The sequence below is a fragment of the Drosophila sulfurigaster genome, chromosome 2R (genome assembly GCF_023558435.1).
Source record: "Drosophila sulfurigaster albostrigata strain 15112-1811.04 chromosome 2R, ASM2355843v2, whole genome shotgun sequence".
In the NCBI taxonomy this organism is placed as follows: domain Eukaryota; kingdom Metazoa; phylum Arthropoda; class Insecta; order Diptera; family Drosophilidae; genus Drosophila; species Drosophila sulfurigaster.
Genome location: NC_084882.1, coordinates 8,435,604 through 8,462,436, shown reverse-complemented (window position 1 = coordinate 8,462,436; position 26,833 = coordinate 8,435,604). Strand labels below are relative to the sequence as shown.

At 36.7% G+C, this 26,833-nt stretch overlaps 1 protein-coding gene across 6 annotated transcripts in view; it reads left to right on the top strand.

Moving 5' to 3' along the window:
- The window catches only part of LOC133836976 (uncharacterized), a 134,891-nt gene that overhangs the window by 27,424 nt on the left and 80,634 nt on the right, over positions 1-26,833 (top strand). For 2 of the 6 annotated variants that reach the window (XM_062267617.1, XM_062267616.1), the window contains exon 1: positions 5,886-6,197. The exons of the other annotated variants lie outside the window; for them this stretch is intronic. The gene's annotated coding sequence lies outside the window, so the exon portion shown is untranslated. Of the gene's footprint in view, positions 1-5,885; positions 6,198-26,833 lie in introns of those variants that run through there. 6 annotated transcript variants of the gene reach the window in all.

The following is a 26,833-nucleotide window of genomic DNA, read 5'->3' as shown; positions in this document are numbered from 1 at the left end:
CCATCACACACGCTCAACATCAGCGTTGACATCAAAAACAGCCATAGCAACAACAACATACTTAACACATGATTATGCATTTACAAGCGTCCATGTTCAATAAAATTGTCATATTTTTAATGACTAGCCATGGATGCATTTAATGTTAATCGGAAGAACACAACTATATTTTGCGTCAAGGGAAAATTAGTAAACCTTTACAATTTTATTTTTATTTTATTTATTTTACTATACTTATATTATTACACGAAATATAATTTTTTAATTATTTTAAATATTGTTTAGTGGATTTATTTGTTGCTTATGTCGCCTATATTATATTTTTCAAGTTGAATATGTTCAACTAAAAGTCTGGTGCAGTAGATGTTGGTATTAATTATTTATATTTTTTTATTTATTTATATATTCATATTTATAAAATTAAATTTAACTTAAAAATTTGATTTTAACAACAGCCAATATTAAAAGATCCTAAAGGGGTAAATTTCAACTAATATTTGAATAACATTCCTATTGAATTTTAATGATTTTCGTGACATCTGTGAAGTTTTACAACTCTCAGTACACATACGTATACACGTATCGCTTTCCATCCCTGGTTTCGCGCATAATGAATTGTGATTTAAGTTTATGGCTGCTTAATTAATAGACTAACAGCCGGAACTTTGGCTGGTTAAAGCTCACGGCAGTAAGTGCTCTTTGCCAGCTGCTTTCGCCTTCGACCAACGACACGACTCCCTTCTTCCTTCTCCCTTCTAGCCATACACTTGCCATTCCATATTTCGTGTTTCGCAACCCTGTTTCCTACTCAATACAAAAGTAAGGTGCCTTAAATCACTTTGCCGATTGCGAGACAAGCTGAGGGGCAAAACTTGGCAGTTTCATAAGCTGCTGCTGTTGTGCCACCAATTAAAAGCAGTCCAAAGCAATTGCAACAACAACAGAAGTAAGCACAAGTATATACGTATGAGCAGATTTCACTAATTACTTTTATGACCCAATTTGTTGGCAGATTTTATGCTAGCTGCGCTTTTTCTTATAAATTTGTCGAGTGCTTTTACCTTGCTTGATCAGGCTCCAAAAACGGCCACACTCCCCTGCCCATTTCCATTCCGTTTCGCCTTTTCTATTCACCCGTTCCACATTCACTCATACCCCAGCAGCTAATCGAAGACGATGGCATTGGCGTTGCTGCTTACCAGCAAATTTATTGCTTTCATGAGCGGGGGTGTGGTGGTAAGCTGAGGGAAGGCTTGTCTCGTCTGCTCCTTTGACCTGTCTGCTACATGCGAAACAGACGACGCTCATGCTCTTGCATCCCCCTCATACTTTTGCACATCTTGCTTGAACTGTAACTTGTGCAGTTTGTTGATGCTGTAGCTGTTGTGCTGACATTCTTTTTATTTTTTTGGGGTCTCATTCGATGCTCCAGGCGCTGCAAACAAGTTTCTTGTGTTCCGTTTTCCGTTTTTCCTCTCCTTGTCTTGGCAACCAACCATGCAAACAATACAGAGCGAGAGAGAGATAGAGAAAAAACTCTTGAGTCGTCAGCTGCTTAACTGCAGAACTCGTTGAGCTACGCTTGTTGCGCGTTTTGTTGTAATTTTTGAGCAGAAACAAAAATTAAAAAAAAAACAAAAGTGAATGCAAAATATAAAAACAAAAAACATCTCAATAAGCGGCCTTTGATGTTAGGCGTTGTAATAAGCCGAACCCAGTTTGGAGTTTTTCTTTGATTTATGCGAATTAAAATTATTAAATTAAATGTCATGAGTGCACCTTAAATATCTTAAAATCAAATTTAAATTGCCAATTATAATTTGTTGTTATAATTATATATACACACATATGGATTTGTGCCTTTTACAAAATTTGTCACATTTATTTTCATAAAACACTAAAATTGAATATGTCCCCCATTCAAATGCTATTATTTCCCTCATCTTATACATAATTTCCCTCATCTTATACAACAACTTTGATAAGCCTCTCGTTTGCGGTGCTCATTTTTATCCACACCACAAGCAACACAATCATTTCAAACATTTCAGGAACGGAAGTCTGAAATCGCAGCGATTGTGATGCACGCAAGTGCAAGCGCGATGGCAACACAGACGCCAAAACATTGTGGCATCTCGTACTGTTTTATCCAATTGGCATTATTTGAGCGAATTCGCCGCAAACAATAAGCAAAACAAAAACCTTTTCTCTCTCGCTCTGTCTTACACGCTCTCTCTGTTAATCACACAGAGCGAGTCGAATGCTTGTTCGCTATGCATAATTTGTGGGTGGTTGAAGCGCGAGAGCATGAGCAAGAGAGTGAAGCCTCGTCACATGGCGATCCCAGAATGTCTCTCGCTCACGCGACGTCCGCTCTTTTTCTCTCGCCGTTGTGGTGAGTCGCTCTTGTTTTGGTTTTTATGCTGTCCCCAAGAAATTATATGAATTCGCTCTATCTCTCAGAGAATGTCGTTGCCATGCTTTTTGGCGTCGTCAGTTGTCAGTTTGGTTGCGACCGTTACAACGTCAAGTTTACCGTGCGGAGCTTTTTGTGCGTTCGTCGTTGTCATCGCCAACGTCGATTTCAGTTGTTACTGTGTGCTAAGCAACAACGTCGTTGTTGGCGTCGTTTCTTTTGTGGTCCCTCAGCCACTCGTCACTTAAAGCTCTACTTCCTCGACTCGTCTTCAAAGGCGGCAAATTAAAAACAAACAAAAATCTATTTTGTTTGCATTTTTCACGAAAGATTAAAGTAAATGCTTAAAAATTTCATACATATGTATATTCGATATAATTCTGATTATAGTTTAAAGTGCATAAAAAATGACTGCAGGCTAAACAACTTCTACACATGGTTTATTTCTGATTGCAAATTGCAAAATAAAATAAAATGAATGATTTTTAATTAATATGCGATAACGATTTCAGTTTTGCATGAGCAAAACTGCAGCTCGAAATTAAATTACGTGTTAAATTGGCAGGGAGTGTTAACAAAATGCAACAACAGCCTCAACAAAAGCTGCTTTTGTGATGCATACAAATCAATCGCTCAGAAAAAAATATATGGATGAAAATTATTATTAATAAAAACAATAGAAATTTGTTTGCATAATTACTAGTTGTGTATTTTTAATAACTTATTATATTTTATACTAATGAACATGAATGAGTCTATAAAACCAAATAACTACAATCAATTTAAACATAAAACTCATAGTCAAATTACTATATATAACGGTATCGGAAATACAGTTTTTGATTCATGATGAAATCACACTATCACAAAGAAATTACTTCAGAAAAGTTTGAAGATTCTTATGTGGTTTTCATCAATGTATGAGTATGTGTATTATTTCAGTGTTTTGCGATAAGAAACACTAGAAGTCGATAGAACAGCAAGACGAAGGCGCATAAACACTTCAATTCTTGGAAACATCTTGTGTTTTGATTTTTTTTTTTTTGTGGTAATTGGATATGCTGGTCATGGTGGAGACGGGGTCTAGTTGGAAAGCCGGGAACACAACAAGTATTCTTGCGAAAGAATGAAGAAGATGAATTCCTCAAGATTACATAACTTAAATTGTATATTATTCAAATGCGGAGATTTCTTCTACTATCGGAAATGACGTTTCTTCGACGTACACATATAGTCTGTGTGTGGATGTGTTTGTGTGCGTGATAAGCTTTTCAAAGTTTTAGATTGATTGGCTTAATTGTGGATCAATTTCAAGTTCAGCTTCGCTTGTGCAAAAGCTTTGTGCTTCAGTAAAAATGTGAAAATTAAATTAAGAATGCAAAAAGCAAAAGAAAAACAAAAACAAATTACACAAAACAAACTCAAGAGCGCACGTTGCTTTTGTCGTTGTCGTTGCGAACTTAAAATAAATTTCGTTTCGTTTGAAAATTCACATAAATCAGTGAGACGAAGGCAATGCCTCAAGACTGCGTGTGTGTGCGTGAGTGAGAATGAAACGCATTAATAAATTAAACAATTATTGTTGTTGCTGCCGTTTTAAAGTCAACAAAGACGACAACTGAGCTTAAGCTGAGCTTTAACAGCACAGCGCCAGGCGAAATACGACAAAATTAAAAAAAAAAGACAAAAACAAAGAAAGCTACTAAATGCGAGAACAAAGCAATATAAAAGACGCGGGCGGTCTCTCTCCCGACTCCCAATTTGATATTCGACTCAGTTGCTTTGCCCGCTTCTCGGTTGCAGGCCTATTGTTGGATGCAACTGCACAGGTCGGAAATGATTACAGGCTGTGTGAAGTGTGGTGCTGCGGTGCGGGTGGGTGAAGGAGTAGTGCCTTCGTCATCGACTCATGTTGCACATGGCCGCGTGTTGCATACAGCAGGCGTCTGAGACACTCACACATACAGACTTTGCCGCCCCAAACCGCTCATGTTGCCAAGCGGCGAACTTGTTTATGTTCTCTCAGTGCTCCATGCGCTTGTCCTGAAAATTGCCACAGCAATAGAGAGAGAAGGAGAGTACGGCGAATTTGTCTTTAACTGCTCTCTGGCACTTAGCTTGCAGTTGAGCCGCTCCTTATGATTCAGTTGACAAAAGTTCCTTGCGCTGTGCGGACCTCTCTGAGCTTTGACGCTGTTTCGTATATACGAATATTATCGTCATAACGTTGGCCTCGCGTCACGCGTCGTTTCTTTGGACGTCGAATCATTTTGAATGTGTGTGTGAGTGACTCAAATATAAATGGGGAGACCAAGAGACGCGTAAAGCTGCTTTTTGGGTAGTTTAGCAGAAGCCATCAACCATTCACACATACATAAATACACACATACTTTTGAGTGTATGCGGCGAATTCAATGACGTCGCAAAAATATAGCTGTGCGTCTTGGGCTTTGCCTGTGTATGTGCTTGTGTTTGTGTGTATGTGTCTTTTGTGTTTTTATGCACGCAAATCGATTAAATTTATGAAAATAAAGCATAAACCAGTCTCTCTGTTTAGTATAACAAACACAACAATTTATTGAAATAGCTCTGGCAAAAGTCAAGTGCTGCTGTTGCTTTTTGCTGCTCTCATACGCATGCGATATGAGATTTTAATTAACGAACATGCACACTGTGTGTGCTGCATGTTTGTGGTTGTATGTGTGTTTATTTTTATCATAACGTAAACGTAATAACAACAAAACCAATAGCAAACGCATATAAAGCCAGATTCTTTTTATCACATTTGTAGAGCAAAACGTACACGCATTCACGCACACGCACGCACACAGGCACAAAAACTCGTATTCGTATATACGGCAATTCGCCGCTGTATGCGTCAAAAAGCCGGCACCGTCGAGCGAATACATTGCAAAGAGCAAAGCCAGAATCAGAAGCTAGCAACAAAACTCAAGAACGAAAGTAAAAGCATAGGCAGCAGCGCAAAGAAAAAAATAAAATGAAATGAAAAAGAAATACACAAGCAGAACCAGAAGCAGCAGCAAAAGCAGAAAATGCGCAAACTAAGAAATTAAAACAAAACTAGTTGGTGGTGATGCTTAACGGAAGAGTTTTGACAACCCAAGAAGTTAGAGAGAGATGTGAAACATTTTGTTGGAGCTCGATGAAATTAACGATTGAAATATAAACCACAAAAGAAACAAAAAAAAAAAGTTTGATTAACATGAAAATATGAGACAAACATGTGCTCTCGAAAAGACTTTTGTTAATCAAGAATTCTGAATTTGGAAATCGTCAATGATTTTTATAGTTTATGCATAAATTATCAGCTTAGAACAGGAATAAGGCAAAATACTTATATAATTCATTTTTGTTTGTTTTTTAGTATTTAAAGAGCATTTTCTGCGAAATTAAATGGAAAAAATGTGCATAACTTAAAAAAAAACCAGTGAGAAAATTAAATAACAAAAAATTTAAAATACAAAACAATAAGAGATAAAAGTGAAATTAACACGCAAAAAAGAATTCAAAAAGGAATTGCAATAAAAATTTCTTGCGCTGCACCGGAAGCATATAAACAGCCTGCAAAATTTACTACAATATCAGCTTCAACAACTCCGCCAACACCGGGAACTCCAGCAACGCCAGCAGCAATCAACCGAACGGCAACAGAATGCTTTTCGAGAATCCAGCCGTCGCGGCCAAGCTGCCGTTTCCCCTACAACGTGCCGCCGCCTCTGCAAGCAGCGGCCGCTGCTGCCGCATCTGTGCCAAATTTAAGGTAAGCTCCCCTCCAGACCCCTCTTGATTCCGAAATTTGAGGCAAGAAATAGCGATTCAACAACTACAACCATATACACATAGTGAAGGTTGTTGTTGTTGTTGTGACTGGTCTCAAGGCCATTTAAGCGTTAATGCGCTTTGTGGCTTGCCGTTTTTTTCTCTTTTTTTTCATTCATTCTTTACTCCCCCAGCCTCTGCCTTGTTCCTCTGTGGCATATTTATGAAAATTGTTTTGCTTGCCGCCAGCTTTTAAATTTTTCATCACGCACTCAGCAGTGAACAGCAGAACGTTCCGATATTATCTTATCATTTTTATAAGTTGCTTTCCCAAATTGCATTCATTTGTAATACTAGCAAGCTTAGGTTGAGCTTTATTTTCTAAAGTTATCGTTTTAATATTCGTTGTGGAAAGTGCCACCGTGACGCGAAATTGTATTGAAAAGTCAATATTTTTACACTTCGAGAATTATTATTTAAAATAAATGAAAATATATTAGTTTACCAACTGATATTTTATATTAAACTGTAATTTAACATGATATCAGTACTTTCAAATTATAATTACGAATTTGTGAAAATCGATTAACCTATATAAAATGTATATAACCTTAGATTTACCGTTTTGAAACTGGTCGTAGAATAATTAGATAGACTTTTCGTGTGAAAACAGGACTTACATGTTGTTTACTTAAGCACAGGTTTATGCAAATTTTTTTTTAACCACTGTGGGGAATTGTGCTAACCAGTTTGGTAAATGGTCTTAAGCGGATTTCCCTGGATTATTAATGCCTCGCACTTGCCTCAAGTGGCGTTTATAATGACCATTTAGGTCAAAGTGAGAGTGCTTCGACTTGGTCAACTTGAAGCTTGAATTCAAGTTTATGTCCCCTTGGCTTGATTCATATACAGATCTTATTGTTGTTTGGTATGTATAGCGTATAACGACCGTCTGGCGCCAAGCAATTAAGACTTTAAAGTTTTTGTGTTTGTTTGCCAATTAGCCATATATTTATTATTATGCCATGCAATATGATAATAAATATACATATACGTATGTTTGAATGTGGAACTTCGCACTGTGCGTGATTGAAAACCAAAAATGTTTTATAACTGAAGCATTTTGACATCTCACTGTAGATGTATAGTCACAAGTCACATGTGCTTTGTTTTGGCAAACCAATTGTGCGTAGCCAAGAGAGAATAATTAAAGAATTGAAATAACAATTATGCTAATAACACATGCATTTCAATGCACTTCTGCCGCTGCGGTACAATTAAGAACTTAGAGACAACCACCCAGCCAGTGAAAAAAGCATTTCACTTGCCAAAAGCAGACGGCGGCATTCGCACACATAATACACCGAGCATAATATCGTATAGTACATATTTTCCATTATTCACATTACAGCGACCACTGCATAACACTGACACTGACATAATGAAGAAAATGAGAAAATTTTAACAAAAATAAAATGAAAATAAAGAACATATATATATTTGTTGTGTGCCGCGTAAGCAAAAAAAATTAACAAAACAAAAAAAATAAAGAAAAGATGAAAAAAAAATTCAACTCGAACGATGAATGGCTCATCCGCACCGCCCCGCTCCGCCTCGTCTTCGTCCCTGCAATTTGTTTGACTTGTCAGTGTCAGCGCGCCGAAATGTGGCGACGATGTCTGTTTACTTAGCAAGTCTCGTTGGATTTTTGGTTTTGGTTTTGGTTCCTCAATATCTAGTGCAAGTTCAGTCAGAGAGTACTCGGCTGGTCGACTGCCCGGGTAGTTGGGGTCTGCTCTGCTCTGCTCTGGTCTTATGTGGTGGTGTGGGCAAGTAGCCCAGAACAGAATCAGTGGAGTGTATTGCGAGAGTATTGCGTATGCTTTGTATTTATAAATGAAACACGCCTTTCTTGTCATTTATTACTGTCACTTTAAATCCAATCAGCGCTTTGTCTATGTTCGGCGGGCTGCTGAGAGCATTTTTGTCGGTATCTTTTCTTAAATTTTCTTGACTTTTTTTTTCTTGTGGGGTTTTGGGTCTCTAACACAATAATACATCATACACAATACACTTCATATCCGTTGCTGCTGCTGTTGCTGCTGATGATGGTTTTCTGTGCTTCAGATTGTTTTGCGCCAAGTGTCGTGCTGATAATTTTCATTTAAATAAGAAAAACAACAGGCTGTGCTCGAATTTTAACGTTATGGTAAAAATAAATTGGTATTTATTCCAGGCACCCCTTAAAAAAAATACAATATTGAATAACTTTATGACGGAAAGCTGCCATCTTAGATGATTGGAGCACAAAAAGAAAAATAATCGAGGGTGCGTTAAGTAAATGTAGCTAATTTATTTTCGTTAGCATTTTCACAGTTGATCTGCTTTTCCTCATCAGCAATATTTTGACACATTTAGTGTTAGTATAGGTGGAATTACATGAACGAAGGATATGGTTATGAATGCAAGACTTAAGCTTAAAATGTCGTCTAGATGCCAAGCTCAAGTGTCAAAGATATATTGAGATGAAAGCACTTGTATTTAACAAACTTGGATTAAATGACGCTTGAAATGCAAAGCTAAATTCACCTCCAAGTGCATTCTAATTAAATTTTCAATCATGATTCAACCTAAGAGCACCACAAATCAAATCAAACTTCCGCATTAATTAGCATCCAACTAGACAAATTTATCCGCTTAAATGTTTTATATGTAATCATTTATACGCGTGATACTCAGGGAAACATGAGAGAGAGAGAGAGAGAGAGGGACCACAATAATAATATATTGCTAACACGCATATTAATCAAGGTGCCTCCCCATATATCCCCCCATGTATAATTTATATATGTATCTCTGCGTGCGATACGAGTACAAATTAACACACGTGCTTAAACGTTCCCACTTGTCTAACTAGATACGACTCGACTCGACGCAAAGTTCTCTGTGGCCCAAAAAGGAAATTAAATCCGACTGTCGACTGTCGTCTGTCGTCTGTCGACTGTCTATGGCTAATTTGGATTATCTAAAGAGATAAAACCGCTGTGCGAAATACTTGCGTATGCATTACAATTTAATGCCAAATTTGCAAAGGTAAAATTAGCCACAAATTTTTGGTGTTTGCCAAGTGCTACGAAAGCCAAAAATGTGCCGTCGGGCAAATCGTAGACAAGCTCAAAAGTGCCGCATACAACAATAATACAAATTTTGAATTTCAAATAATAATTCGTCAAGTGCCAAGCAAGAGATACACGTTGTTGTACTCTCTTGATTTTCTCTATCGTTGTGCCAGGATGACAGCAGCCCACGCTCATTTCTGTGACGGAACTTGTTGTAATTAAGCTACTACCTATAAGTTTTGCGCACTTGGAATTTTGCTTTATTTTTTTTCATACTGCGATACCCGCACTTTTGGCAAGATTGTCAGATTTACATTGAAATGCTATGTGATTATTCATAAGGCGGCATTGTGGATTGTGCTTGTGTGTGGATTTGTTCGCTTGGGGACGTTTGACTGACAGCTAGGGAGGGGGCAGAGACAATGTGCTTATGAAGGTAGCCAACGATACTGGGACACCTACTTGTAAGTATTCGCAAACATACACACGCATACATATATATAGGTGTTTGTGCGTCCACGTTGCTTGTGGGTTTTGTCAGCCTATTGCTTCTCAAGAACTTTATGATTTGCATTGTATTATTTCTGTTCGATTATTTTCACAGTGTGTACTTTTTTGTTGCTTTTACTTCTGCTTTAAAAGTGAGCTTTGGAGTTTGGAGTTGCTTTTGCAGTCAATAGACATTTATGAAAATGATAAAATGAATTTAAATATTGTATTGCTGAAAGAAACTTTAAATTATTTAGTTCTTTGCAATGTACAACTTGTTTGGTAAGGCTGCTTTGGTAGCTGTACATTTCTGAAAGTCAATATATCTATGTTATGCCCACACCAATTTCTGTCACTTTTTAACTGTAATTCTTCGAACATTGTGTTCTCTTTTGCTCGCATTTTAAAAGCCACAACTAATTGACCAGCCACAAAATTGTTTTTCTTCGTCGTTGTTTTTTTTTTTTATGGTCACTCATCTTTCATACGGCATGACATGCAATATTTTCTGGTAAAAGTTGTCTCGAAAAAGCAGCTTAAAAGTTCCTTGACTTTTATGCCAATGTACTGCTGTTGATATATTATACCCACACATGACTACGTATCTATATACATATATACATAACAGAAGAACATATGTACGAAGAGTACATTCAATTCCGAACTGATTGTTAGTTACGTGCCTCAAGTGTTTGGCCAAAACTGAGTCATTTGAATGTGAGAAGCCGAATTGAAGTTGATACAAAGGCAGCGGTATAACGTATAATGTTTTTAACCTATTCCCATTTCTGGTCACATATGCAACACTTTTCTCTCTCTTTTCGTTCTGTATATGGGAATGTGTGTAAGTGCGTGGGATTGTCGTGATTTTCGCTGAGCTACATTTTCAAGTGACTTTCGGGATAATGTGCTGAAATCGAATGAATATATTCCACTTCATATGTGCAATCACATTTTTTAGATAAAATTTAAAATGTTTCCTTTGCATCGAATGCGAGATTGACTCTCTGCTGTTGCTGCTGCTGCTGCCGACTACTGTCAAAGCTGCATTTGGAGCTGTCGGCATCATCGTGTGGGCGTCTTTCAATTATTTGCACGAAATGCAACAGCCAAAAGCAAGTGCGGGGGCGACTGCTGGCTGTGACTTCGATGCGTATGTTGTGCAATTTAATTGAAATGCCAACCAAAGTTGAGCTCCACTTGGGGTAACCATTGAGAGAGTGAGCACTAGAGAAACACATAGAGGGAGAGAGAGAGAGCCACCATGAGTGGGAAAGCGTTGAGAGCTAGAGAGTCAGCCACTCGTATAATAAAAAAATGCACCAGAAGTGCTGGCAGCGTATACACATTCATTTTGTTAGCTAAAAGCTCGCAACAAAAAAAATTAGAGTTGATAAATTGTTGGCATATAGAAAGCCAATGAGACTTATTTTTTTTTATCAACGTTGAACCTAATGAGTGGCATGTGATTCAATTCGAATGCATGAAGGCTATTCTTTTTATCGCAACATAAATGAATATAATTAGGGTTATTTTTGATACAAAATTTATTAAATGCTAAATATTTGATTAACTTGATTACATTTGTTTTTTTATTAGTACTTTTTTGTATAAAGTTTAGTTTTCCTGAATTTAATTGTATTTTTTTGTGAATCGGTTTGCCGGATTTTTTTTCTCAATATTATTTATAGAATAAATTTAATAATTTTATAATAAGCTTCAATATGTGAGTAAAAAATGTTATAAATAATAAATAAACTCAACAAAAACAACAACTTGAATTCTTTATAATTTTATTATTAATTTTTTGCATTTAGTTAGATTAAATTATTATAACTTTGTGTAACAGACAGGAGGATGCATCCCGGGTCCTATTTAATATATATATTCTTGATCAGCATCAACAGCCGAGACTATATAGCCATACTTGTCTGTCTGGCCGTATGAACACCTAGATCTCAGTGACTATAAGGGATAAAGATATAATTTGTTTTCGACGACACTTTTTATTTTTCAAGTTTATTTTAAATTCAATCATCGAATAATAAGCGTAATTTTGAAGATAGAAACAAGATAACTTCAACATTTATGATTTCTTAAAATTTGATTGCGATTGCAAAAAAATTGTACTTTTGTATTGCAATCAAGTCTTGGCTGCTTTGTCTATCAATCTGGTATATTTTGTATGGTGAATGTACTACTATATCAATATATCAAATACAGGTATATTTTTTAGTATTTTGGCGTTATATTGTATATTAATTTGGGATATTTTAAGAGTAATACCGCATTGTTTTGCTTTTATTCAAAATGGGTAGCGGGTATCTCATAGTTGACCACACTCGACTGCAGTTTTCTTACTTGTTTGAAACAGTAAAATCAGCTTAAATTAGTCCAAAGCTCGAATTTGATAGAAAAATGTTTATAAATACATTCACAAGTTGAGTTAATTGTGTTTACATGTGAGTATTTGATTACCATATGGCGACTTTGCAGAAAATCAAATCGATACTGAAGTGTCAATCGCATACATCCATGGACTGTTGTTTATTTACACAAGTCTTTCAGTTCGGCTGTCCGGTTACCAAGTGTTATCATGAGGTTCTCTTTTAGCATTGTTTACTGTTACACTTTGTTCATACAATATAAGTATCTGCAGGACATCCAGAGAAATTTACTCGCTTTCAAGCTGCTTAAACGTGCATATGGAAATTCAATAGTTAAACGAAAAACTCAGAAAAGCAGCTTAAGCATTCATGAACTATTCAATATCACATGTTCGTATCTATAATTTTTCTTTTTTACTTTGCATATGAATTAAATATTACACACTCTTCTGCGTTACAGACGGCTATTTGATTTACGCATTCGGTGCAGACAAAATTTAAGAAATAAAGTAAAAAACCGAAAAAATGGGAAAAGCGCAAATGCCAACGGCAACGGAAATGTGCAAATTCGCAGAGCGTGAAAAAGATTTCAAGATTTTTATCGCTATAAAATAAAAAAGAAGAAAACTCAATAAATATGAAAAAAGAAATTAAAAAGCAATTACAAGTCATTTGAATGCGGCGCAACATTTTACACTATGTGATAGTTTCTTCAAATTATTCGCGATTTATGAGAATTTCTTTAAAATCTCGACGCACTTGACGACTAAGAAATACACTATGGTCGTTGAAAATGATTTATTTGTGCCTGTTTAATGATATTACATGTCCCGACTTCTGTTGATTACTATTTGTACTTATTTTTAGCGTAGAATGTTTATGTTTGGTATTAGTTTCATGTGCGCCTGTCGCATGTTATTGCAATCTTAGCGACCAGCCAGACGATCAGACAGACACTTTGGTGGTACTTAAACTGGGCCAGTCTCATAATTTTTGGGCCGCTTGTCGTTGTCAATTTTGTTAAATGTTTTGAGCAATATTAGCAACGATTTTGCGACAAATATCTTTTATGTGCCAAAACAAATTTGCAAGAATTTTCTTGTTCTATGTACTATATACTATACATATATTTATGGATTCCTGAACATGTGTAAATTAATCAAATTCAATTTGGCAGCAAAAATACATGTGTGCAGTAGGTGCAAGAAATGCAACCACATATATTTCAACTATCTTCGTGGAACAGTTCCAACGAATCTTCGACATGCTCGTATTCTATATTTATTAGATTGATTGATGATGATGAGTGCCAATTAAAAAGAAGAAAAAAAGCGAAAATGTAATCGAAAAGTGAGACGAACTTAAATGCGATCAATTGAAAATGGTTTTGAGGTCCACGCAAACTTGTCATGCCAAGCTCAAATAAAGCCATTGGGGCAACTCCGCCTCTCAATCCTCTCAAGAAACGGGCAAGTAATGAGCGTCTCATTAACTGTGGCTAGTTTTTTTTTCTTTCGCTTTTCATTGCGGTCTAAACTTTTGTTGCTGCTTGCTGGTTGCTGGTAGCATGGCGCTTATAAATAAGTTTGGCCCATTGCGCATTTAGTTCATTAACCTCTCAACTACAACAATTGTTGTAAATTTTCGCTGCTGTTATTGTATGTGTCTTCTATGCCCGGTCGGACGGACGGTCGGTCGGCAGTTGCTTTGCTTTGCTGCTTGGTTCATTGTTGCCGCTAGAAAGCTTTGGCTGCCCGCCGTCTATTTGGCCTAGCAAACTAATAAAAAAAATGGTTGCCGCCATGCTCTGATATGCCAATTAAAGTGCGACCATCAGCTTATGGAGAAGAGTAGCTGCTGCTGTTGCTGCTGCTGCTGCTGCTGTTGTTACTGTTGCTTGGCCCCGTTTGGTTTTGTTCGTTTCGTATCGTTTCTGCGCCCTGTGGGGGCGTGCTTTCTTTTATAGAGTTGTTTCCCAGCTGGCTGGGGGATAATAGCGCAATCTGTGGCAATTATTTAAAATTAGTTATAAGAGGCAGCCCCTATAAAACGTAGCTCCTTAATGATACGAAAACTTGGTGGTTGCACTTACGAAGAGGCTATCCACGATTTGTGGAGAAACTCTTTAGCAACATTGTATGCAAATTATAGCTAAGAGTACTTATACTACATAACACTGTAAATACACAATGTATAATTCCAAAATATACAATTTCCAAATATTAATTAAATATATATAACTGTTTTCTATTCAAAGTACAACTAACGACATTGTGGTGCAATATGCAATCGCGACAAATGGAACTGTGGCAAAACAATTTCATTTAATTAATGTCAAGTGCAAAGCAGTGTACGAGAATATGTACATACAATGTACATCTATATCTAATATATTTGCTTGAGTTAAATGTGTGATACATTACACTATACAAAATGTATCTGTATCTGTTGTGTGGCTGTAACATACACAATTTACTATTTATCATAACTCTAAGCTCAAGCTGCTCTTTCTTTCCTTCTCTCTCTCTCGCTCTCTCTCATTCGTTCTCACTGTGTGCGCTTTGAGTGCTTTGAAGAGCGATTGCCAGGAATTTATATTATCGATAGGTTATAAATTGAAGACAATGAAATCAATTGATTGGCATTTATGTGTGCCTCGCGCCCCCAATGGCAGTCAGGGAGGGAGGCATTTGATTCTGTATCTGTATATGTATCTGTATCTGTATGTGTGTGCGCTTGTCTGGCATATGCAATACTTTGACCCCATTTTGCAGCTTATATAAAAACCGCTTTATACGTCGCTTTATACACATAAGAACTGATAATTACGCGTTAAATATCTCAATTTTCTCCCAGACCGGTTTCCTAGCAACAATTACAACCGCAAATCGCTTATAACAAATATCCCATACAATGCTTACCATATTATGAGCAACAATCACACAGTTCTAGAGTAACTCAGAGCTGTGATGCCCTTTTACTTTTACTTCTAGATTTATTGGACGTACAACTTGCAATTTATTTTATGGTACAATTAACAGTATTATTTTAAAAGTGCTCTTTCGGTTCTCTTGTTTTTGTTGATGATGTATTAAATGCGCTTTGGCTTTTTATATTCGTTTTTGGCAACATTTTTCCTTTCGCCTCTCTGCCATTTGTCACCTACGCCATTTGAATTTTATTTATTTTGTTGCGGTATGGGTTTGTGCTAAAAGTTGTGCAAAATATTTGCCAACAGCTAAATTTTATGGCATTTAATTTTGTCATAAGCGTAAATAGTTTTCCTACGTTTGTGTCACGTTGTGTTTTGGCTCTTCATGTGTGTGTACTATGCGACTCTAAAAATGTATCTCGCTTGAAGGCTGCTGCGCCCAAGCTGATGTGTCTTTGATGCCAGCCGACTGATATATAGATGCAATTATTTTGATGGCAATTTCTAATGTTTATCTATTCGCAATTTTAATTGACAAATTTGATTAAAACTGATTGAAGAGCAAACTGCAAGTGACTCAACGAAACCTGCTGTGCAAGCAGGTCACTCGATCAAACTAATATGCAATGACCAAAATGTAATTCACATTACTTTTTATATCTACTGACATTCGTTCATCTTATATAGTTGGTTTCGATATCACGTTTATTTGTTTATGGCCATCGAACGACATCTAAAAAGACCATCAAATAAGTGCAAACTGAATGGTCGCCAAAATAGTTGGTCACTTTTCATTCTGTCGCATTCTCAGACACGTAGATTCTCTAGTGTCAGCTTTCTACTGCTGGTCCACAAAAATAGTTTGTCTTTCTTTTTGAAGCCACAAGTCACAGCGCAGTATTGACAATCGAAGTACTTAAAAACATTTTCTACCCACTTGGCTCAGCCATATAACATACAACAACAGCTGCTGCTGCTGCTTCTTCTGCTTCTGCTCTGCTGCTGTTCCATGCCAGATAACAATATTGTCTATCAATGGCAGAAAGCAGACAAAAATTGACTATTCTCGTAGTTGTTATTGTTATTTTGTAGGCCACAGAAAAACAGCTTCGCTTGATTGGTTGGTTGGCATGTCAAATGCAATGAACTCCAGACCAAGCACAACTTGTAAGCGCGAGGAGCGAGCACATTTTTCATTTCAAAGATAAGTTGTAATCAAGTATCACGAACTTGGGGCGCGGGATGGCGACCCACAGTCGCCACGAAATCTATCTAGAGAAGCCCCACGATTTGCATTGTACAGCATTATCCACAAATTGAGTATCTAAACAGCTGGAAAATTCTAAAACATGCAATGTCAAGCGAGGCCAGGCCACGGCAGACAAATGCAACTGAGACCGCAAGAAGTTTGCCAACTAATATGATATGCTAAATAAATACATATCTATAGCAAATGTATCTCGTGGATAAATAAACTTTAGCAGTCGACTGACAGTTGCCTTTCAAGCGATTTGCATGTCAGTTGCATTCAATATCTACACTATGTACATATTTATATTCTTGTATATGCACACATTTATCTTACCTACAGATATATGTATATATGTACATTTTTTCTGCAGCCTTTGTTCTTGTCTCTTGTGCTCAATGTGAGGCGTGGCTTGTGGCTTTTTTATATCTATGAGAATTGGAGGATGTAACAGTTTGTGTGCTTCGCACGGCCAATTAAGCTTGCTCTACGGCATTTTATAGCCTCAAGTCTATTCCTAGGAGTTTTGATATAGTATTCTCAGTTAAATGAATCGGATTAATTACTTAAAAGTTGTGTGAATCACAAAAAGAGCACATAACATTATATTCTCCATTGTTTTGTTTTAATGGACACATTGTTGTCTACCAAGAAGTTTTTAAAATAATGAAATAATTATTGTGGCACAATAATGGGAGCCACCTAAACATTTTAAGTTTCCAATCATTACTTTTAATATACATACGTATATATACATATATGTATATTAAAAAAACTAACATTTACAGAAAAATTGAAAAATTTTTTTTTCGTATATTTTAATTTTATGAATTAATTTATACATTAATTCTATCCAATATAGAAGAGGGGTATTCTTACTCTGTTCAGACAGGGAGAAGATTATTTTATATGGCAAAAACTTGGTATATTTTGAATGTAGTAGGACGAAACATAGCTTCTGGTATATATATATTTTTTTTGTTTGGTATATTTGTACGAAAAAACCTTATTGCAAATGGGCGGCGGATATAATCGATCGACTTTGCTTTATTTGCTTTAACTTAATTGCTTGACTTTTTGTTTTCGTATTTCTAGCATCAAAATTCATCTAGATGAATTAATTGTTTGTTTACCTATATGCAATAGGTACACAATTTCCTAATCTGTTTTGTAACAATAAGCGTTATACATAATACATTCACCGTGACTTAATTTCTGGCTAAAGCTTACAACTTTGTCGTCGCAAGAGTAAAGCGTAAATATAAATATTCATCTACTTATTCATAAAGCAAACACAATGCGAACTTTCGAAATTTTCAACGTTGTCGCATATTCTATGTAAATAGTTTTCGGTTTACACTTAAAACTTTGACATTACCTCCGAAAAAGCAAGCTATTAGTACAGTGGAATACTAAGGGGAACAACCGCAATCGAATAGCGTAGCTCGGCAAATGCTTTTAAAAGTTTTTAACTGTAAAAGTCGAGACCGCAATCGCCGCTCAGTCATTTTATCAGAATTCGTATTATGTTGTGACTTTTATTTATATTATTTACATAAAGCAAGTGCTTGTATTTTTTCTTGCTCTATATATTTTGTGTTGTTTTTGTTTCACTGTGAGCTGCAATGGCCGGATGCATAAATAAGTAACAACCGGCTGTTGGCGAACGTAGCCTTTGTGAGTTTCCGGCGATAGTCAAAAAAAAAAATAAAAATAAGAAAAAATAAACCTGCTCAGTAGTTTTCGGTTCGATTTTCTGTACATTCGTAGGTTTTTTGTATAATTTTGCTAGTGGTCGAATTGAGTTTTACGAAGGTTTTATGTAAATCACAGAATTGACCCTGAACTTGTCGACGTGTGTGTACGATTTTTACGCATGTATTGTCGAGTAAGGTCGAGCCATGAGAATCGCAGAGAAGGGAAGTTGAATTCAAATGATAACACTGTTGCTCCAATCATTATTCACTAGAATAAAATGCATGTATTTCATAGTTGATTTTCTGAATAGGTTAAAGCTATGAATAAAATTGATGTATTTTTATTTTTTGGAAGTATATCTTTGAATTTATATGCCTTGTGGTTGTTAAATATTCTATTTGACTTTAAGTTGTTAAACATTGAGTAAAGATCAACTTATTTCTATCCCAATTCCGATTAATTTTACGAATGCCACAGCTCATTGCACTGTAAATCCATCAAGTTGGGTTCGGGTCGGTTCGTTGCCTGAGCTGAATTGACTTTTAATCATAATTGAAATCTCTTCTTAAGCATTATGCAATATGTCGTTTGCCATATTGCTTAACTCTCGACTGGGCACAGCGAGGAGTACTCTGAATCAAAGCGAAGTAATATTTCGGATATTTCATGTTGTTTGCCGCACTTAAGTATCCGCACTTGGTGCCACTCGCACCACCCGCTCTTTGGGGCTTGATATCTCTCTGCTCTTCCCCCTTCCTTTCCCCCTTCAATGTGATGCATAAAGTAAACAAAACCAAACAAAAAACCAAACCAGTTTTCAGTTTTGGCTACACTCACTCCCCCCGCGCAGCAAGACAATAGAACTCGGTTGATTGTCTTTTTGTGGTTTTGCTTGTTGGGATTGTGAGCTTGTGAATATGTGAGTGCGAGTGTGAGTGCGAGTGTGAGTGCAGGCCATTCGTTCGTTCGGTCTGACTGACTGATGGACTGGGTGTGAAGAGAATTTGTAAATCGCATTCATATATGAATGCTTCATTGGCTGCTCTATATGCAGTTTGCTGGGCATCATTGATAAATATGGCATAAATCAAAAGATTTGCGCCACAAACATTTTCTGGGGGCGAACTTGTGCAAAGCGAGCCAATGGGCAGTGACAAGTGTTGCTGAATAAATTGCACCAATACTAATACTAAATGCAATTAGTTCGGCTCCAATTCATAAAATTGCATAAATATTTGACAATTTTGTGGCAGCTGCTTTGGCTATCGATAAATGCCCTCACCCTTCACCGCCCCCCCCCTTCTCGTCCATGCACACTAACGTTCACACTTTGCACAGAAATGTTTAACAAATTTCATTTGCCAGCTGTTAATGAGAGACACGCTAGAAAATTTCCCCCACAACACAAGAGAGGAGACAACAAAATACGACGAGCAGCCAGCATCCAATTAAACTACTAAACCGCAACAGTAGTAATAACAACAACAACAGCAACAATAACAAAAGCAGCAGCAACTCGACAACAAGTTTCACTTTCACATAATTGCTAAATAATTAGCTTCAGCACCAAAATGCAAGCCGAGTTTTGTAGTGCAGTGTTATTTGTGCAGCCAGCTGCCAAACGAACTTGTTCGGTGTCCAGGACTGTTATGTGCTCCAAACAAGTTTTCCAGCTCTTTGAGCATGAGCATATGCCAGCGTCTGTGTGTGTGTGTGTATATGTGTGCTGAGTGTAGTGGTGTGTGAAAGTGAAAAATGCATTGTGACCAGCAGGCAGTTAACAATTCGCTCCATAAGCTGGTTAACCAGCAGCACGCGAGCTATCCAAATGCTAAGCTTATTGGGCCAAACACGCAAATAAAAACTAGCTCGTTTATTTCCAAATACGTGAACAGGATCTCTGCTCTGGGAAAGATTGAAAACCGTTTAAAACAAATCTGTGTGTCTGGTGCGAACAGCTTAAATTCTTGTAAATATATAACCAAATAAGAGATTTTTGCTAATTTTCATGACCCATTCATGACCATGCATTTCTAGACGAGAACCAAAATAAGCATTTATTACTTGCATAAAATAAAGATACGACCTCGAGACTTCCTCCACGTATTCACGCATTCAATGGAAAGTTGTCTGTCTCGGACGACGACAGTCTTTGTTATTTATATGGCAATTCCCAGCAATAGACATTTTCTTAATTCTGTTTGCACTCGCAATTACTTCTTCTGCTTCTGAGCCCATCAAATTTGATGACTCCCCAATGGGAGCCCAGAGAGTTGATTGCTGCGCACTCACAACATTTTGCTGGTCAGCTGCCGTCCTGCCAGAGACTTGACTTGTCTTGACTGGCTTTAATTAGAGCCAGAGTTGGCTAGGCTCTCACAACTCGCACTCAACGGCAGCCTCTCTCAGGCCATTATCATTTCATTAACATAGACATAAAAGATCTTCCCTTCCCAGACCTTACTCATTCGACAGGGGTGCGGTGTGTGGTGTGTTTGTATATTGAAATGAAAACACGTGTTGCGGCTATAAACAAAGAAATTGGTAACTGTTGGGCCAAAAGCGCCAAAAGCTTGTTACGCTAGACAAAAATAAAGCTCTGAACGAAAACCAACAACAACAATTTTCACGAGTTTCCCTTTGCCGCAAAAAAAAAGTCAAAACTCAATGTGTTTGGTTACACTTGCAAAATGCTGCAGACATTTGTTTGACAATGTTCTAAAGAAATGGCGAAACACAGAACATCTCATAACTGGCAAATTATGTTAAAATATTCAGTTCATCTTTTCATAGAAACTTGTATGTTATGTTCTAATTATATACATATCTTTTCTTATCTCAACATAAAATCTAGTTTAATTAAACACACAGACCTGTTCCGTACTCCGCAATGTCGTTAAAAAGATCATAACATTTAGTAAGAAATATTAGAAATAGACGAGAACTGGCATAAGCTTGAAAGTATGTATAATGCATAATGTTTAACTTTGGGAGCCACGCAGAATTCCAATTATCAATATTTATTTAATAAATTCAACAATAAATAGATAATAAGGCGATTACAAGTCAAATAAATAAACAAAAAATAGACTTGTGTCGCAGTTTATTCTAATTAAGTCATTTTTATTAATTATTTATTCTTTAAGAGAGTCAAAATAGAAACGTAAACTTTTAATTTAAAAATAGTAACTATAAGAAATATTTTCTACTGCAGACAATTTCGCTGGCTTGACGATATAAATTTGCAGAAATCGGCTCCGATATACATATTTATGCATATGTACATATTTGTATCTTTTGTTTAATTTCGATTGTCATCCAATTTTGTTTTGTTTCCTAAAATAGCATTTGAAATTGGAATGCTAAGAAATGAAGTATAAATCCGGCAATAAAAATGTAAATCAGATTTTAGCGAAATTTTGCTTACTGTTTATATTTTCGTAAATATAAATATATAAATCTCTTCTACCTAATTTAAAGCGTGCAAAAAGCCATTGTGGTTTTAAGAGGGAATTTCAAATTCGTGTTGTTTTTTTGTTTTTGTTAGTTTACCTTTGGGTTTGTTACATTCTTTCTCCATTCCATGTTTTTTTTTTTCTGTCTGTGGGGATGCCTATAAAAAGCACTTTTATGCGAAATTACGTGACGCCATAGCTGCCAATGTTGCCGCGTGCTTGACAATTTCCGACATATCGACAGTTGCAGCATGAGGCAGCGCTACACACTCAACTCAACTCAACTCAACTCGACTCCATCCAACAACTCTGGCCACATTTCTTCTTGCTTTGGCTGAAAGTGTGAATAAAATGTAATCCGGCAACTGCGTGTGGTTGGTTCGAAATGTGGATACAACAAAAAATGAAAGAAAAAAAAAGAGTAGAAAAAATGCTATGTACATTCGTATATAAGTTATAACTGTCTGTTTCGAGTTCCACTACAACAACGAAATCGACAATAATAACAACAGCTGTGGCTGTGGCTCTGACTGTGGAACTGTGTTGATTTTCATTTTCAGCACACAAGGCAGTGGCACGCCCACTGAGCGTTCGTTCCTCTGGTTTTTCGCATTGATTGCGTTACAATTTCAGGTTTTTCAATTCGTTGTTGCTCTGTCTTTGTTGTTGTTGTTGTTATAATACTGCGCTCTCTTTCAGTTAGTCGACTTCTACTTTTGTTTTTGTTGCTTTTTACCGGCTGTGTGGCGGGCTGCCACAAAACGTGTCCATTGGCTTTGTTGTTGTTGCTGTTGTTGTTGTTGTCTGCCCCAGCGCACACATCGTGTTGGAGTTGATTTTTATCTATATCTCCGGTCGTTGGTTCAGCAGCAACAGCAGCTTTATACTGCTGCTGCTGTTTCTCATACAAGTAAAGTTGGCTTTGGTTTTGCTTTGCTTTGCTTTACCTTTGCTTTGGTTTCGTTTCGTTTGCTCGACTCCAAATACTTTTGCTGGCTGGCCAACTAGGCTGACTAGCTGTTTGGATGGTTGACTGGCTGGCATGTTGGGCGTCTTTTAACCGGTTTCGTCTCAGGCTCTCATTTCATTTCGTTTCGTTTTCATTTCGATTTACGAGCGTAAAAATTAAAACCAAAATGAATAGAGCAACAGACAAACTGCTCTCTTTGTTGGACATTCAAATTTTGCCCAAGTCAAAGATCTCGAACGGTTTGACTTGCGGTTAGCGTCCTGCGATCAAAGCCAGCATAAAGATTTGACCTGCCTCTCGGTTCGAATAATAGTGCTTTCAAACTCCCTGTTTTGCTTTTTTTAATTACCTCCAACATAAATTCTCTTCTCTTTTTATTGTCATTATAGTTAATATAACTAGTCTATTAACTTTTACGCAGTTTCCAGTTCAGCGAACGGTTTTAAAACAACTGCAAAAGTGCGAATCGGTTAATTTTCACTTCCCAGTTTACACATACAACAAATGTAAATGGAAATGGAAATGAAATCAGAAACAAAAGAATTAATATAATACCACATTCGAGTTGGTGCGCTGTAAATGGGATTTTGTATTTTTGTCGTCATATATTGTCTTTACATATTTGGCTTCAAATAATGTCCAATTAAATAAATTATTGCATATTGTCATTTTATGTGTTGTGTGTATAAAAATGACTTTCATTTCCTGCTAAACGAAATGTTGTCGCAACGTGGGAGTCTTATAGAGGTCACAATTCGTAGAATGGCCCATAAGCTCTGTCATTTATACGGAAAGTGCTAACTGACTGTAAACATTAAAATAAAAATATATAAAATTCGAAAAATATATTTTATAACCGCTAAGTATAATTAATTTTTTTTTTTGAGTATTAAAATAAATGTTAGGATTGTTTGTTTAGGTATAAATTTGATTTGAAATTTCAACATAGCTGTAACACATTCGAGTTGGATAGTACAAAATATATTTATTAATATTCGTGATGTTGTGATTTCAACAAAGTCGACAACATGCAGACAAGTGTTTTATGCCAGCGGGTGGTCTATTTGTTTTTTTGGTATCATAAAAGTCGTAAAAACTAAAAAAGATTACTTATAAAATATATGTATTTGCTACACCAGATCAGATTTTGGTATGCAAATTTGTCTAAATAGTTTTCATAGGAGGTAAAACCTTGTAAGCGCTTGCCTGAAGCTGGATTGTCAATTTGAGGACAATTCCTGACCTTTTCATATGATTGTTACTGTCATGTCTAGTTTATTTTTATTTATATTGTTTTTTTCTTTCGCCGCAAAAGACCTTCATTAAGATGGTTTGCAAGAGGTTTGACACACCCTCGATGTTAGTCGCAATCAACTAAAACAAAGTCAGCCTTCAACTAAAATAAAATGCTTGCTAATATAAATACTATTAGATCGTCTGAAACTAAGAAAAGTATACACGTAAATTGCTTTTGCCATTTATCATAAGCGGCAAATCTGTTGACGCTCATATGTTTGTACTCTTCTTTGTGCGAATTCGTTCCCAAATTATTAATAATTTTGGCAAATCAACGCTTTGTTTTGGCCTTTTGTTTGGCCTTTTTTTTGTGTGATGCATCATTTGATAGGTCAACACATTGTCGTTGCGCGTGTGAAGTCAGCTGGCGTTAATAGCGATGCCGCACGATTGCAGATAATAGTTGTGTTTGTCTTGATGGATTAATTGCCTGGATTTATTGTTAATCCAATTTTGCTTAGATTTCTTAATTTACTGTTGAAAATGAAGTTAATCAGTTAATTATATTTGATTTTTTGCTTGTTTCTCAGTCAGTCAGTCAAGTTGACTAATTCTATTTAGCTGCTGCAGATAAATCGCAGATGAAATTTTCTGAACACACATTAATAATTAATTATCGAAATGGTTTCGAGTGGAAAAATCACAATTCGTGACTTGACTGAATGCCCAAAAGACCAAACGTTTTGCTATTTTTGTGCGTTCTTTCTGAACCCACACTAGCATATTCAAACCACCCTCCATAAAGCAAAAAGCAAAAAAAAAGGGTTAATCCTGCTTTTGACAGCTACATGAAAATTGATTTTCACGAACAGGCGAACACAGTAACAACATCAACATCACAAACCCACAGAGGGCCAGCAGAGCGTCTGTGTGCTGCAAATGTCAAAGGGGCGTATACGTTACATTTCGTATGAAAACGAAAGTGAATTTAAGGCGACAAAATCAATCCGAATGTGGGCTTTAGAATCGCTGTGTGCCAACAGGCGAGAGATTGAGCGACGAAGAGCGAATTTTGAGGCTAAGAGACTAAGAGTTATTCCATCAATATGCAAAGCGACTTTGACGTAACCGTCTTTTATATAGTACACTTCAATGTATAGATATTTTTATTTGATTTTCATTTTTTTTTTTTTTTGGTTTGACTTTTGGCCGCCATTAGCATATAGCCCAAACCTAAGGGCAACCGCACCGCACTGCGCCGAGGCCGCAACAAATCTCACCTGAGTTGCCGTAAAATTGTTGCCTGCAGTCAAATTAGAAAACTGTGCCACAGCCCACAAAAAAATTATGAGGCACATTGGGACACAGCCGCTGCCACACAGCATGAAATTAAAAACAGACTTTTTGGGCGACTTTTGTGCTTGTTGCTGTTGCTGTATTTGTTGTTATTGCCGTTGCTGTGGCCTGTGGCCTGCTTTTTTGCATAACACAAAATCAATTACAATTTTAATTAAATATGCAAAGCTCAGCAAACCTGAAGAACAAGACGCAGAATAAGTACAGGCAGAGTAGCAAGAGGAAGAACTCAATCAGCTCAATGTCCCAGGCGACGTAGAAGCAACCAGCTCAGAAAAAGTGGTTGACTTTATGGGCAAAGATATAAAAATGCGACACAATATTAGCAAATAAAATGCTCAGCCTAGCTGGCTACCCCTTCAAAATTGTAATGAAAATAGAAAGTCTTTAAAGGAGAATGGAAAAAGTTAACTATATTTGGTTAATCTTTAGCCATGGAAGATCATAATCATAGCTGCGAAGAAATGAAGAAAAAGTGTTACACTTGAGCACCTAAATAAATATTTAGATTTTAATCACGAGGTGGCATTAATTTGTAAGCGGCTTGAGAAACATTTTATGAATGAAATCATTTTCCAACCAAAGTGAAAAAAAATTTCACAGCTAACTGGCACGTGTGAACTAAGCTAGCTTTTGTCTGGTGTCGGATAAATGGTATAATACCCACTTGACAGATTTATTTTTAGCACATGAATTGAGTGAAAGTCTTCACGTTCTTCTTTTTCTACATCAGCTAAATTAAAAACATTAATCAGTAAATATTTAGCACATGTGGAAATCTTTGTTAAAGAGACGATAATTAAAAGAATCGTTGAATTTAAATGGAAATAAACATTATAGCAAAGTACAGCACATTTCTTTTTGGACATCCATTTGTAAAATATTGATGAACCTTTTAGACAATAATTCTTAATTAAATTGGTTGTCAGCTTTGGCAGTTATGTAGCTGCTGCTGCTGCTGCAGTTGTCCAAATTGTCCGATTTATACGGACATCAATTACAATTTGCTTGCATAGACACTTGGCCTAATCTCGGGTCAGGATCTTTGCATCTTTGATGAGGGCTGCAGACCAAAACTCAAGGTAAATGGAAATGCGGTTCGCATTGCAGTTTTGGAAATAAGGCAGATGCTGCTGTTGCTGCTGCATTTGGTCAATTTGCATTTGGATAACGTTTGATTGATACACTGGGCACTTAGCATGGGAGTGCTAGTGGTATTTGGCAGTTGGCAGTTGGCAGCTGGCAGCTGGCAGTTTTGAGTTTGACGCAGCAACTGCTGCCACAAGAGTCAAAGAGTGAGGCAAGTGAGGGAAGCAAGCCAAGTGTGAGTTCAGCTCAGTTGAGCTTTCAGTTCTCTCGTAAAACGTCCAGGTAGTTAATTTAGCAAAGTGCCTCGCACTCTCTCGAACTCTACCCCAACGAAACGCTTAATTAATTTTCGTGTTTATTTTCTGTTTCATTGCAGGTATGTGCGTACTGACTACAAGCCACAAGCTAAAAGCTACAAGCAAATGCTGCCCATATCGATTAAGGTCACAGTGCGTATACTCAACGTTGTACCAATGACGACGTTGAAAGAAACGTGTGATTTCAACACGTTCACAACTCGCATTCGCGTTCGCAACTATTCAAATTTGACTTCATAATTTATATTTCTGATCTATTTTTAGCATACTTGAAACCGTTTTAGTTTTTAAGTCATAAATCGATGGCAAAGTGTAAAGCTTGATTTTAATTCAAGCAACG